Here is a 15,891-nt window from a genome sequence, read left to right on the forward strand (position 1 = left end):
TTATTTCAAGTTTCAGAGAGTTGGGTGCCACTGCCATGAATAGTATACTGTTCTGTTTAATGTTATCAGAGTGAGTATCTCAGTTATATCTCATCTACCTCAGGTCTCAGTCCACACTGAGGAACAGGAAATGTTCTTGCAGGAGATGGTAGCTCTAAGAACAGAACAAGAACCCAGAATGTCCCTCCCGTCTGTGAAAGCCCAGCTAAAGTGTGAATCTCCAGAACTTGAAGCCCAGAAGAAGCAAGGTAAAGAAGAAAGACCCACCTTGGGAGGAAGGGGAAGATGGGGCTAACACAGGGCACTGGGGCTCTTTTGTACTTTGTGCTGTTTCTGATCATTAAAGTCAGGAAAGTCTCTCTAGAAATCTGACGGCTCATGTGTAGACCCCAGGCAGCCTGGTTTGTCACTCTACAGCTCTTTTTTTCTCTTTATATTAATATTTTTAAAATTCTGGCTGTATTTTATTTGAAATCACTTAGTTTAGTTCTTCTGACAGTTATTTTCCTCTGTACTGACCTCCCTGCTATTTTTAGCCTTTATCCTAGCAGACAGTACCATTATCTTCCAATTCGACTATCTCCTGCCTCCTTCACTTAAATAAACCTTTGCTCCATGATGTCTGCAGCTAACTCTCAGATGGTGCAGGGAAAGAAAAAATATGTGTGTGTGTGTGTGTGTGTGTGTGTGTGTGTGTGTGTGTGTGTATGTATGTGTATTACTCTTATAAAGAGAAGGAGTAATAAAGCAAATGGGGTAGAATGTTCAAAGTTAGTGAAGGGGTGAAAGACTCAGTACCTACCTTCCTTATTTCTATTTCCTCTATTTTTTTTTCATTTTTTTAAATAGGTGAAAATTCACATGGTCCAAAAAATAATAATTTAAAGTTACCCAGTGAAAAGTTTTCATTCCACTCAATTTCCCTAGCCATTTGGTCTCCTTACCCCTATTCTGAAATAGGTTGTCACGGTTACTAGTTTCTTGTGTGTCCTTCTAGAGATTTTTTAATCATATATGTATGTTTTTCATATTCAAATATATTTTCCCCTCTTTATCACTAAGATTGTAGAAGCTTGCAGTTTTTATTTCTTAACAGGTGTTTAATATTAAAATGTATGAATATATCATGCAATTAACTTCCCCTGCTGATGACACTTAAGTTGGCCCCGCTCTTTTAGTGTAACAAATAGTGCTGTGGTAAATAACTGTATGTGTGAGTATATCTGTAGCATAAATTCTTCTGTGTGGAATTACTAGGTCAAAGGTTTTATATATACAGTTGTAATGTTTATATATATTGTCAACTTGCCCTCTGTAAAGCTTGGGTCAGTTTACACTCTCACTGGCAATGTATGATATCCATGTTGTGAACATAGTGTTATATCAAGCTATTGGCAAATCTGATGGGTGAAAATTATACTCAATATTGTTTAAATTTGCTTTTCTCTTATTGTGAGGTGGAGCATCTTTTCTTGTGTTTAAGAACTATTGTATTTCCTTTCCTGGAGACCATCAGTTTTTTTCTTTGCCAAGTTTTCTATTGGGTTATTGCTTTCTTCCTTAACAGTTTTTGGAGTGCTTTGTTTATTAGTCTGTCGTATATTCTAGTGCCATTTTATAGTCATGCAGGAATTCTAGGTTCTTATGTAATTTTTCACTTGAATAAGTTTATGTTGCCTAGTGAAGTTGCTATTTGCTATCACAAGAAACTAGTTAACATTTATGATCCATTTTTAGTTTCAGATGTTGAGACTGGAAATGAGTATAGGAATTTAAAGCAAGAAGTTTCTGAAGAAATGAAACCATATGGGAATATATCTAGCAAATTTGAAAATGAAATGTCTCAGTCAGCTAGGTATGAAAAAACTTATGAACCTGAAGAAAAAATAGAAGAGCCTTCTGGATACTCCAGGGAAGATAAACAACATGCATGTGATGAAAATGGAGTAAGTTTGACTGAGAACTCAGACCTTTCTGAACACCAGAGAGTCTGTCCAGGAGAAAAGCTTTATGAATGTGATGACTGTGGAAGAGCTTTTAGTCAACACTCATGCTTCGTAGAACATCAGAGGACCCATACTGGAGACAGGCCCTACAAATGCGAAGAATGTGGAAAAACTTTCCGTGGGAGAACTGTGCTTATTCGACACAAAATAACACACACGGGAGAGAAACCATATAAATGTAATGAGTGTGGCAAAGCCTTTGGCCGGTGGTCAGCTCTTAATCAACATCAGAGACTTCACACAGGAGAGAAACACTACCACTGTAATGAATGTGGCAAAGCCTTTAGCCAGAAAGCAGGTCTCTTTCACCATCTCAAAATCCACACAAGAGACAAACCTTATCATTGTACTCAGTGTAATAAAAGTTTTAGTCGGCGTTCAATTCTTACCCAGCATCAAGGAGTCCATACTGGGGCAAAGCCCTATGAGTGCAGCGAGTGTGGAAAGGCCTTTGTTTATAACTCCTCCCTTGTTTCCCATCAGGAGATCCACCACAAAGAAAAATGCTATCAGTGTAAGGAATGTGGGAAGTCCTTCAGTCAGAGTGGCCTTATTCAGCATCAGAGAATCCACACTGGGGAGAAACCCTACAAATGTGATGTATGTGGAAAAGCCTTTATTCAGAGGACAAGTCTTATAGAACATCAACGAATTCACACTGGAGAGAGACCCTATAAATGTGATAAGTGTGGGAAGGCTTTCACTCAAAGATCAGTCCTCACGGAACATCAGAGAATCCACACCGGAGAGAGGCCCTACAAATGCGATGAGTGTGGGAATGCCTTCCGAGGAATCACCAGTCTCATTCAGCATCAGAGAATCCACACTGGGGAGAAACCCTACCAATGTGATGAATGTGGCAAAGCCTTCAGACAGAGGTCAGATCTTGGTAAACACCAGAGAATCCATAATAGAGGTGGTCCCTATAAATGTAAAGAGTGTGGGGAGTCGTTTAGGCAGAACTCAGCTCTTACTCAACATCAGACTACCCACAAAGCAGAAAAATCTGGCTCTGTGTGAAGACTGCAGGGAAGCTGTCTCACAGAGTGCAGGCTGGAGAGAAATACTAGCTTTGAGATGATTTAGGACAAAACGTTAGTCACTATTGCTATAAGGTAACTTCGGATATTTCATAAAAAATACACTGCTGCCCATTTCATTAGGTGCTGTGGAGAACAAGGAGCGTAACACCAGATTCCTTTCCTCAAAGAGTTTACAACCTAGTTTGGGATATATAAGGTCCACTGTTCAGTCAAGACTATAGGACAATAGAATTGATGCTCAAAGTAGTGTAGAATTAAGTGGCACTTGGCAAGCTATAAATTCTGAAGGACAGATCACTGTTACCTGAAGTGGTCAGGAAAGACTTTATTTAAGATAAAGTTTTGATGGGGATATTTGGAAGGCAAAAGGGAGAAAACATTTAGGGTAGAACAAATGTAAGCAGAGTGCATGTAGTTTGGAAGCATCAATGACAAGACTAGCCAGCCTAAAGTAGAGTTCATTTAGACTGGGCAGTTGATGGCACTATGTTGGAAACATAGCTTGAGGACAGACTCTGGGAGGGTTAGAATGCCAATAATTTCACCTAATACTTTGACACTTACAAAGCACTTTTCTCATTGAATTCCTAAAATGTTTCTATAAATTAAAATTATTCTCCATTTTAAAAATGCGGATACTCTTGCTTATGGAGATGGTGACATAGCTACAATATCACACAAAGGAAAAGACCAGCAGCGTAAGTGCAGTTTTGTGACTTCAAGTCCTGTTCGTTACACTAGTGATTCCCCAACATCAGTGAACATCAGAATCACCTGTGGAGCTTGTTTAACATACCTGAGTCCCAGTCACAGATACTGTGCTTCATTAGGTCTGAGATGGGGATTGAGAATCTTCATTTTTATAGCTCCACAGTCACCTGATGTACTCTAAGTTTTGAGAAACATTGCGCTGAATCATTGCTACCTTCGTGGTTGCCAGTGAAGTGAGGAAGCATGAACACAGGCCGCTGCAGATTTTTAGCATGAGGAAAGCCCTTCAGGGGACATGAGCCACCAGGTCTTTACAATGAACAGGGAATTAGACCACCATCATGCCTAAAAACTAGGTCTTCGAGATGGCCTTTCTGTCCCTTCAAATTTAAATGTTTCAAAAAAGACTGACCTATATTCCAAGGCTCCCAAGGTTCTTCTGAGTGCAAAGGTTGTGTGTGTGTGTGTTTAGGGGCGGGGTGCTGGTGTTCTTCCCTGTTTTACGCTTCCCTTTTTTCCTACCTCTGTAGTTACCATTGTGTTCTGAATCCCCTAATAATTTCTTGAGAGAACTGGCTTATAATTTTTTGGTTTGTATACCTTCTTGAGCACATAAAAGAGCCAAAGATTAGTGATTCTTTGCCTTGGGGCTTCAGAAAACAACAGATCAACCAAAAACTGGTTGACATTACCCGTATATTACTGAGTAAACAATTCTGTTTTTGATGAGAACCTGTGATGATCATTGTAGTGGATAGCAGGCAAGCCACAAAGAAGTACACACAGCTCCTGGTCTGTTTATCTTTTTATTTACAGAAGTCATATTTGATCTCTACTGAGATATCCTTTTATTTCCCTTCTACGTTGCTGCAGCAAACGCCACAATTTCTAGGACTGCCTTCCCGCCTCGTCCCACACAACTTCAGTCCCCTCATCTCCCTTCACCTCTAGCTGCTCAGTGGGTTTGAAGTGGTAGGATAGTGACAAAAGAGGAAGGAGAGGAAAAAGAAGGGTAATCACCATTCTTTAACTATTCCTAACTACCTTTCTGCCCAGCCCTGTCTTTATCCCGTCTCTCTACTCCTATAATATACTCTACCCCCATTTCCCTAGTGCCCTAGTCTCTTGCCCCTCCGTCCGTAATCCCTATATAGGACATAGGAATATCACTGGCTTGGAACTAGTAGAGTCCCTAGTCCTATAGAAATATATATGTTCCTAGCTTTCTAAATTGTAATTGTGAGCACATTTTCCCATGAAAATGATAATGGTGTTAGTGCTATAACTTAGGCATATTATGTGTCACATTGGCTTTTGGGATTAGATTTACGTTGACTGTGGGAAAACTTTCTGAGTTCACAACATAGGAAAGCAAATGAACATTTAAAAAACAACTCATTCACAAGTTGAGGACAGCTTAGGCTTTTTCATAAGACCAACACTGGAGTTGTGCACCAGGTATTGAGGCAGCTAGGATTGGAAACCTAATTTTTTTTATGTCCGAACTGAGCGCTGAGAGCTCTGTAGCTGTAAGTATATGAGGCCTATTCCCTACCTAAGGTTTCCCTGTCTCAAATTTCTCTCATGTAAATTTGTCTCTTTGGAGGGGACTTGACTTAGTAACAAGAGCCTTCATGAGAACATCTCTTTACCAAACTGATGCTGTCCATATTTGTCATCTAATCTGATTTCACAAACATGTTTTCCAAACTGAAATTGCTCCTCATAATGTCAGAGCCTCTCTCTTTAATCTGTCTGCTCGATAGAATGCAATCCTTATTTTAAACTTGCTGTCTACTCTCCATGCTGTTACTTGCAGTCTCTCCAGTTCAGCCTCTGCTTAACATGTTCTCTCAGTGCACACAGGTTCCTCCATTTGCCTATAACTCTCTTAAGTAATATTATAAAGGAACCATAAACAAAGACCCAGAACAATAGAATATGCCTGTTGCATAGAATACAGTTCGTAACTTATTTAAAAATAAATGGGGTTTTGTTCTGGTGGTTTCTTGTGCTTAAATACAGTTGTAGAACCAAAAAAAAAGGGCAGAGTGGCATGGGGTTTCCAGGTGGGCATCAAAGGGGGTCAAACTAGTCCTAGAAAAGGAGAAGATATAAGGTTACTATCTGGAACTAAATTGGCCACGCAGCGAAGTTGAAGGCCCTGAGAGGCAAGTGGAGGACATGATGTGTTAGATACGGAATTGGGGAGTACGGTGAACAGAAAATGCCTTGAGATGAAGTCAGGAGTACATCTTTATAAAAGATGTGGTGTGACAATGACAGTACCTAGGAAATCAGGGTCCCTTGAAGCAGTTCATCTATGTGGATTTTTAAATCATCAATAACAGGAGGCAGGATGGAAAGAAAAGAGTATGAAAGTGAAGCAAGTCCACAAGAGAAGTAATGGCAGCCAGTAATACAATAGCCAGGTAGAACAACTGGTATAAAACTCAAATGAATCATGCAGCAGCAGCTTTGAAATAACATTAAGGGTGAGAATAAGATTGACTAGCCTCTGTTTTTTGATTGATTGAAGGTAAACAAAATATTGAGCGTTTAAGGCAAAACACCTAGAGAGGTTGGGGGAGAATCAAATTTCTAAAGCAGTGAAAAGTAAAATGAGCTTAAACATGGGCTTTGGATGAAAAAGTAATCTGACAATCACAAAAGGGTTCCAGAGAGTGTAATAGAAAGGGACTGTGAAGGGAAGGAAGATGGGCCCCTTTTGAAAAAAAACAAAAGCAAGCAAAAAAACAAGGGTGCTGAGCAGGGCTCTGGGATTGAGAAATCTCATGGGCATGGTGAGGATGGAGGAATCCTCACCATGGGGCATGGAGAGGATGGAGCAATCCTCACCATGGGGCATGGTGAGGATGGAGCAATCAGATAGAAGCACTTAGAAAAGCTCTGCACTCCTATACTCAGAACAGAAGTAGCCTCTTTTGTTAATATCCAGTGATTGTAAAGTTGTTAACAGTCAAAGTCTTATTATTGGCAATCTTTAGGAGTAGAGGAAAGGATTTATTAACAGTATTATGTAATTGTTAAGTGCTTACTAAGGGCCAGACATTAGTAAATGCTTTACTCACATTGTTTCATTTTTAGCTGGGGAAACAAATCAATAAAGCTGCTTGAGGTCACAAAGTTAGTATGTGGTGGGACCAAGATACGAACTAAGCAGTTTCAGAGCCCACTCTTCCTCTGTTTATTTCAGATGAACGAACTGCATGTTGCAGTGGTATTCAGTGCTTTGAGTTATTACCTGTAGAAAAATTTCAATTCCTATCAGTATTCTGGAAAATACTTAAGAAACTCTACAGAGTCCTGGGTCCAAACACCAAAGGTAATAATATCCCCATCCTCTTGCATACTAAATCTTGGATGAAGTTTGGGCCAGCATAAATATCAGCCCTAATTCTTGTTGCCTGCACAATGAGGGTGTCTGCGGGAGACATTTCACTTTAAAGATGAGCTCTTCATAGGAAAGGATCACATTCCTAGCTTAGAACCGTTATTCTCTGCATTATTCTGACAGAATAAGGGATATCTGACTAATAAAAAGATTAGAGAGATGTCCCCATTGTGGATCTATCCAATAACTCACTAAGGATATACCTTTGATGAGGGTTTTTAAAAGTTTTTATATTTGTAGCTAGTACCACTTCTTGGATTAAAAAAAACATAGATAAGTATATATTATATAAAATAGTTCTTTCAGATGCCCTTCCTGACTCCACAAGCACAGAATTTATTTGAGCAACAAGTGTTTGTTTAATATAGGGATAATCATTTTGATAACTTTAATTGAACTTTCTCAACTTTCAACCTTTCACACTGAAAATTTTACATTTTAAAGCCCCTCCAGCAGTTCATCATTTTATTAGAATTTCTTTGGGTCCTCTCTCCTTCCGATGTTTCTGGGTATAACTGGTAAGGAGTTCTTGCACCTTCTTTCTTTTTTTTTTTGCACCTTATTTCTTATACATAGTATTTGTATATAAAAAGTAGGTATGGATATATTTTATATAAAATATGTTTTTAATTTTCACTTTATACATATACTTTCATATACATATAATTTGATTTTGACGAAGCCAACCACGATAAGTGTCTGAAACTTCTCAGTTGCTTAGCTCCCTAGCCCACATTGTGAGATCATTACTGAGAGCCAGCCTTTAATCCTTGATTTCTTGTAAACAGTTGATTCTTTTCCCACACTTACGAAAGACCTTTTCCAGGTCTGAAAACCCATCAGTCAACGCTCCCAGAGTTTTCACCCATCACAGTTCAAGGTGATCTTTGGGGGATATATGTTTGCTTTACCAGTCATCTTAAGCCCAAATGGCCTGGTCCTGGGTGTCCCGAGGATTCCTAAGAGGAGGCCATTTGTCACCTCTGATTTATGCAGATCGTCATTATTCCTGTCTAAGCTTGATATGCGTATCTTACTTTTTGATCGAGCGCCTCAGCTCAGCCTACTTAAGTGAAATATTTAAGAGTAGGTATATCACCATTTCATCCCTGATAAAGGAGGAGGAAATTTAGGAACTCTTCAGCTTGCTGTAGCCAAACTCTAGCTCAATGACTTTGAGCAAGCGACTTAATCTCATTTCCTCATAATGTAAAGTATCGATAATAGTACCTACTTCTGCCTGGGGAGCTGCAGACCTACGGAGGATAATTGTTATACGGATAAATGGGGGATTTATATAAAGTGCTTAGAACAGTGGTTAGCACCTAAGTGCATTATAGCCGTTTGCTATTGTTCTATTGCCGTGGGCTCTCTCAGTGAGCTCTCTCAAATGCGTTGCCTCTAGATGCTCCAGCCCCAGGCCAGAAATTACCTGTAACTACGCTGCATTTTTCCCAGGACTGCTGCGTTGTTGCCGCTGGGATTAAAGCTCCGGCTCAGGTCTACTTTTACTTTCTTACCTTGGGAACTAATGAACAGTGGCTGGCAGGAGATAAACATCGCCTAAACTGGCAAGGAAAGATTTTCCTATCTTTTGTCTCCACCCCTGTTAAAGATAATTAGCAGCTGAGGAGTTTCCTTTTTTGTCTGAGTTGCTCTTCTGAAGTTCTGCGCACGGGGGCGGCGGGGGGCGGGGAGGCGGACCCTGGACGGAGTCCGCCGTGCCCCAGCCTCAGAGCACAGGCCCTTGGAGTTACCTGACCTAGGTGCCCGAGCCTGCGCTACTCAGCAGGGGCGGGGATGCTGCCAGGCAACCACAGAGAGGAGAGAACCTCCAGATTCCTAGAGGAGACCTGAGGGTGAGGCATTGTTGACAGCCGCAGGCCTAGAACTGCGAGTTCTTTTGGCTTTTGGGTCGTAAGTGGTGGTGATAGAGGGTTCGTGGACTCCGGCTTCGACTCAGTGTGTGATTCGGCCCTTTAGGGACTCCGGTGAAGTTCAGTCGGACGAATTGAGTTGCAGGCGAAAGTTAAAGATGGCTTCCAAGTCCTGAGTTGTCTTAGGTTATTGAGGCTGTTGAGAAAAAGGAAGGTCTGGAATCCCAATTTGGTAAAAAGAAAGTTGGGTTCCTTTGAGATGATCCCACTCATGACTCCCTAGAATAAGTCGGAACACAAGGAAAGACATAGAATCCACTTGTTTGACTTTTAGCAAATTACTTAATCCCTCTGTGCTTCAGTATCATTGATCTGTCAGTGGAATGATAAAATCTGCTTAGATGAGTAAATTCACAGTCAATTTTCAATAAATATTAGCCATTATTTTCTGATCTTTAATGTTCTTTACCATTTGGGATTCTTAGAAGGGGAGAACCAAAGGGAGGAGGGTCATGGTCTTTCTCTCAAGCTTTATTAACTTAAACTAGGAAGTAAGAGATTATAGCAGATAGTGTTTACTAATAATTTGCAGTCACTCCCACTCTGTCTTCTAATTTTTTTAGCTTTCTGACAGTTCCTTTTTTATTTCAGTGCGTTGTCAGGTAAGTGAGTTCTTGGGTAAGAGCTAAATAAAATTTAGAGTTTCTGTTAACAGTGTTGTTCTATGCCTCAGGAAGAAGACTAGCTACAAGGATATACTTCTGAAAAATCAGTGTGAACCCCAAGCTGGAGTGAATCTTCTCCTGAGCTCGCTTATTCCAGAATGGCAGTCTTCTTGCAGGAAAGATCTCTAATAGTGACTGATGGTAGAGGGAGAGGGCTGTGCCTGGGACCAAGAATCAGACTGGCAAAACAAAATCTTTCTTCCAACTTTAAGTTGTTGCTACCAGGAAAGAGATATTTGGACCTCACAGGGCTGTCAGAAGACTCGGGGAGCTCTCCCCACAGATACTGAGACCAGAAATACAGACCAAGGAGCAGGCGCTGAAGCAGGTCCTGACCTCTGCCTGTAGAGCTGCAGACCTAAGGAGGATAATATTCAGAACGTAGAGAAGAGGCATCAGTTACGCTAGAGAGGTTGAAGAGACAGCTTGAAGGACAAGCCATCAGGTGGGAAGGGTTGGGAGGATCATTTATGGCTTGACTAGTGAAAGGCTACAGGAATAGAACAGAAAGCAGCAAAACAACTTTAGGATCCACCAGATGTCTCTGGAGCCATAACCCAGTATCTCCTTCATGGGCTTTAATTCCGCCAGGTATTCATGTACACCTCTGGAACCTTCTCTGCCTATATTGGGTTTTTTTTGTTATTTGGGTGTTTTTACTGAAGGACAGCTTCAAATTCAATTTTCCAAGACCATCTTCATCCCGTTGCTTTTAGGGCCCAGATAGAACAAGGATAGAACAAGGTATGCTTATGGCAAGATAGTACCCTGGAATCAAGAGGTGTCAGGTCCAGTCTATTAAGACCCTATCTTAGTTTAACTCTCACATTATTGCCTTATGAAATGGAAAGCAGATGAGAAAGAATGTCTGCAGAGAAAGAAGACATCCTTGAAAAGAAGGTTTTTAGAACTCTTGTTAGTGTCCTTTCCCTGGAAACCTTGCCCCTACCGGTCTCTTTGCCCAATTCTTTAGGTAGAAACTCTGGGTAATATTTGGGAGGTGTCTGTGTTTTGTTTTGTTATTGTTTTGACTTATTCAACTCCTTTAGCTTCAAAATGTTTTTCTTATCTTTTAATCCTGCATATTAACTGAAAAAATTATTTTCCCCACTGTTATTTTTCCAGTTTACTGATTTCCCCACATCAAGATAGTATGCATTTCGAAACTGATCTGCCTGTTGTTTCAAGTTAACTTTTATTATATGCCATTGTTTGTTGATCCATTTAACAAACATTTATGGAGCATTTTGTCTATACTAGTGGCCTAGGTACATTCATTTGGTGTAAATGATACTTTTAACTACCCTTTAGCAAATTAAAATTTCTCTTGGTTTTATGATATTCCCTTTTTTTCACCTCCAGATTCAAACTGATCTCTTCTTAACTTTTTTGATTATACCTTTCTGATTCTTTGTCACATTTTCTGAGAAAATTCTGTATGCTCTTCCAGTCTCTTTCTGACGGTCCAGCTGTCTCTTCTCAAACTGGAACTTCACATGCCTTCTCACGTGCTTTTCAAAATTGAATTGGTAGTTTAGGGATACTGAAAAGGCATGCAATTTAGATAAAACTGGGTTTTATTTTTATCGCTGTTTCTCATCATAAGTCTCATGATCTCAGCAGAAGAGACAACTGACATTTGAATTGTCTGTGCATTTTTTTTAGATGGTGTTACTGAGAATGAAAATAAGGACTTGTCTCCAACACAAAAAAATTTCTGAAGATGCTAAATCATGTGGGGGGAATCTGTAGAATTACAGCATCAATGCAGTAAGTTAGTAAAAGCTTTAGTTACTGATGAGTCATTATTCAGCATTAGGAAGTACATACCAAAGAGAATGTCTCTGAGAGCAACACTTTTGGAAAAGCTTTTGTTTACAGTGGGTCCCTCCTTTCCCACTAGGAAATCCATCACAGGGGGAAATGCTGTCAGTATAAGGAATGTGGGAAAGTTGTATTTGACATCAGCCAAAGCAGCCTTATTTAATGTCAGAAAATCCACACGAGCAAGAGACTGCATAAAATGTGATGACTGTAAGGATGCCTTTATTCAGCGTGGAAACCTTATAGAACCGTATGTGAAGGGAGTAGGAAGGAAGGCCTTCACCCAGAAGTCAGGACTGACTGCACTAGAGAATCCACATAGGAGATAGATCTTACAAACCTGATGAACGTGGAAATGTTTTCCACGGGATCACCAGCATTATTCAGCATTGGAGAAATCACACTAAAGAAAAACTGACAGTGTGATGAGTATGGAAAAATCTTCAGATAGAGGTTGGGCCTTAGTAAACAGCAGTGAGTCCATATTAGGGAGGCTCTTTTAAATGAGAATATTGTGGGAAGTTGTATGGACAGACATCAAGCCTCAACAATAGTCGCCATGATATTGGAAAATTAATATAATTAATGTAAATGGGCAAGAAAAGGAAAAGTCAGAAGTTCTTTTCGCTTCTCAAAGGAGTCTGTAAACATAAGCAACCAGGACTTTTGAAATTAAGTTGTTTACCTGTATCCCTGGACTTGTGACACTAGCTCTGAGATGATTATCTCTTTACTGGGGACATGTTATTTTCCCATGCCCACTTTAATCTCATATCTTAAATTCATTCAAGTGTAAACAATATTGTTTACTGTTTATTGCAACTATATATACATATACACATATATATATTATTTTTATGGGCTAAATAGGCTTGTATGAGTACATCAGGGCACAAAAATGACATTATTAAAGTTTCAGTAAACATAATGAAAGGAACCACATCACTGAATTGTTGGACGTTGGCTGCTTTCCTAAATTTGGCACTGCCTCTGTGTTCTCCCAACAGAAGGCCATATAGGTGTCATTCACAGAGTATATATTTCCCAGATTTGGTTTTTTTGTTTTTGTTTTTGTTTTTTTAAAGATAGAAAAAGAGGGCTTCCCTGGTGGCGCAATGGTTAAGAATCCACCTGCCAATGCAGGGGACATGGGTTCGAGCCCTGGTCCGGGATGATCCCACATGCTGAGGAGCAGCTAAGCCTGTGCACCACAACTACTGAGCCTGTGCTCTAGAGCCCGTGTGCCTAGAGCCTGTGCTCCGCAACAAGAGAAGCCATCGCAATGAGAAGCCCGTGCACTGCAACGAAGAGTAGCCTCCGCTCACCACAACTAGAGAAAGCCCGTGCACAGCAACAAAAGACCCAACGCAGCCAAGATAAATAAATAATAAAATAAATAAATTTATTAAAAAAAAGATATTTCACATATAGCTTATTGACAGATAATAATAGAGGTATTTTCCCTTATAGATAACACATAATATCCTGAAGGCTAATACTTTAAGTAATTTGTTTATTATTCTTTTCAGTTCTAAAACCTACAGGCTAAAAGAGGAAAGAATCCTTTAGAAGCTCTTCTTCAGCAAATTGGCAGTGTAGCCCAATCTCTATGAAAATGAGGCTTATGGATTTTATAGTAGGTCACTAAATATAGGAACCACAGATTTCAAAACTTTGCAATGATTATTTCACAATTAGGAGTTTATATCTGCTGTATATGCCTAAATTTTCTGAATAGGCATTACGGTCACTATTTTAAAAGATGGATTCTGTTCTATAAAAGGATTTTTCAGCATCCATAGAAACGACATTATTTTTTTCCCTTAATTTTATTATTTTCTTGTATTACATGACAGGCTTTCCTGACACTGAGCCAATCTTGCATTCCTGGAATAAATTTCACTTAGGCATGGTGTTTTCTTAATGTGTTTATGGGTTCTACTTGCTAATATTTAGTACATTTTTATTCAATATTTATGTAAAACTGGTCTGTAATTTTCTGTATTTTTCAGTTTCAGGTTTTGATTTTACTTGCATAATAAAAAGGGCTAAGTTTTTATTTTTTAATGTTCTAGAACAATTTGTAAAGCATTGAAATTATCTGGTTTTTGAAAGTTGAATTCTGATGTGAAACCATCTGGGCTGGGTACTTTTTTGCGGGATAGTTCCATGGTAACTTTTTTCTATTTCTCTTACAAAAATGGTCTATTTAGGCTATTTATAATGGGGGTCAATTTTGATAATCTATTATTTGTTTATAAAACTCTCCATTTTGTCTAGACTTTCAAGTTATTTGCCTAAAATCTGCAGTATAATCTGTTATGACTTTTTAAACAGTTTTATTGAGGGAAATTGATACACAGTAAACTGCACAAGTATATGATTGAACATGACAGGTTTTGGTTTTTTTTGGTTAAGGTAACATTGGTTTATAACATTGTATGTTTCATGATTACAACATTATATTTCTACTTCTGTATACCGTACAGCATGCTCACCACCAAAAATTTAGTTTCCATCCGTCACCATATTGTTGATCCCCTTTACCCATTTCACCCTCTTGTCAGCCCCTTCCCCTCTGGTAACCACTATTCTGTTCTCCATATTTACATGTTTGATTTTGTTTGGTTTGGTTTGTTCATTTATTTTGTGTTTTGGGGGTTTCTTCGTTTTTTATATTTCACAAATGAGTGAAATCATATGATATTTGTCTTTTTCAATCTGGTATTTCACTTAGCATATTACAAATAACAAGATTTCAACTTTTTCAATAGCTGAGTTGTAGTCTATCATGTAGATATATACCACATCTTCCTTATCCATTCATCTGTTGAGCTCTTAGGTTGTTTCCATATCTTGACTACTGTAAATAAATGCTACAATGAACGTAGGGGTGCATATATCTTTTCAAATTAGTGTTTTTGTATTCTTTGGGTAAATAACCAGAAGTGGGATAGCTGGATCATATGGTGGTTCTGTTAATATTTTGAGGAGTCTTCATACTGTCTTCCATAGGGGCTGCACCAATTTACATTCCCACCGACAAAGCACAAGGGCTCCCTTTTCTCCACATACTTGCCAACACTTGTTATTTCTTGTCTTTTTAATAATAGCCATCCTAGGGCTTCCCTAGTGGTGCAGTGGTTAAGAATCCGACTGCCAATGCACGGGACGGGTTCGAGCCCTGGTCCGGGAAGATCCCACGTGCCGCAGGGCAGCTAAGCCCTTGCGCCACAACTACTGAGCCTGCACTCTAGAGCCCGCGTGCCACAACTACTGGAGCCCGTGCTCCGCAACAAGAGAAGCACTGCAATGAGAAGCCTGCACGCCACAGCGAAGAGTAGCCCCTGCTCGACGCAACTAAAGAAGGCCTGCGTGCAGCAATGAAGACCTAATGCAGCCAAAAATAGATAAATAAATTTATTTAAAAAATAATAATTATAGCCATCCTAACAGGCATGAGGTGATAGCTCGCTGTGGTTTTGATTTGCATTTCCCTAATAATTAGTGATGTTGAGCATCTTTTCATGTACCTATTGGCCATTTATATTATGTTTTCTTTGGAAAAATGGCTACACAGCTCTTCTGCCCATTTTTTAATCAGTCAAAGGTACGACAGTTGAATGTCAGGCCAATAGGGGTAAAGCAGTACCTTATTTAACAAATACAAATTACCTGTCCCTAGATGCTATAGATGTAAAAGTCCGGTAATGTCAGCAACCAACCATATATGAAGTGTCAGAATTTTACAGATAAAGGGAATTGAGTCCATGGCCATAACAATCAATACTGGACATTGCCAGATAGGGGGTACAGAGTGTCTCCTTCAGCAAGGAAAGGGAAGTCCAGCTTAGAGAAGAGGTCCGTTCAGTCTGTGTGGCCTAGGGTTCTTCAAACTTCTCAAGAGCAACGGAGTTTGGAGGCCTTCCTACAATCCTACAATGGACCCAGAAGTGCATCCAGAAGGAGGGAAGTGCCAGTTTGCTGGCAAAGAGAGTCTTCTAGGGCTACAGGAAAGAAAGGATCGCTAAATTAAAAAAAAAAAAAGTATATCATAGGATACATAGGAAATAACCATATGGCTAGCAGTGGCAGAAAATGCTGTTTATGTAATTGAAATCATACAGAGTATATTCTCTGACCACAATGAAACCAAACTAAACAGAAAAATCTCCAAATATTTGGAAACTAAGGAAAGCATTTCTAAATAATGCCCAGGTTAGGAGGAAGTCTCGAATTTTTTTTTAATACATAGATTGAAGGAAAATAAATACAACCATCACAGTATGT

At 39.4% G+C, this 15,891-nt stretch overlaps 1 pseudogene; it reads left to right on the forward strand.

Moving 5' to 3' along the window:
* The window catches only part of LOC116762187, a 382,117-nt pseudogene that overhangs the window by 338,317 nt on the left and 27,909 nt on the right, over positions 1 to 15,891 (forward strand).

Source organism: Phocoena sinus, chromosome 11 (assembly GCF_008692025.1).
Source record: "Phocoena sinus isolate mPhoSin1 chromosome 11, mPhoSin1.pri, whole genome shotgun sequence".
NCBI classification, from domain to species: Eukaryota; Metazoa; Chordata; class Mammalia; order Artiodactyla; family Phocoenidae; genus Phocoena; species Phocoena sinus.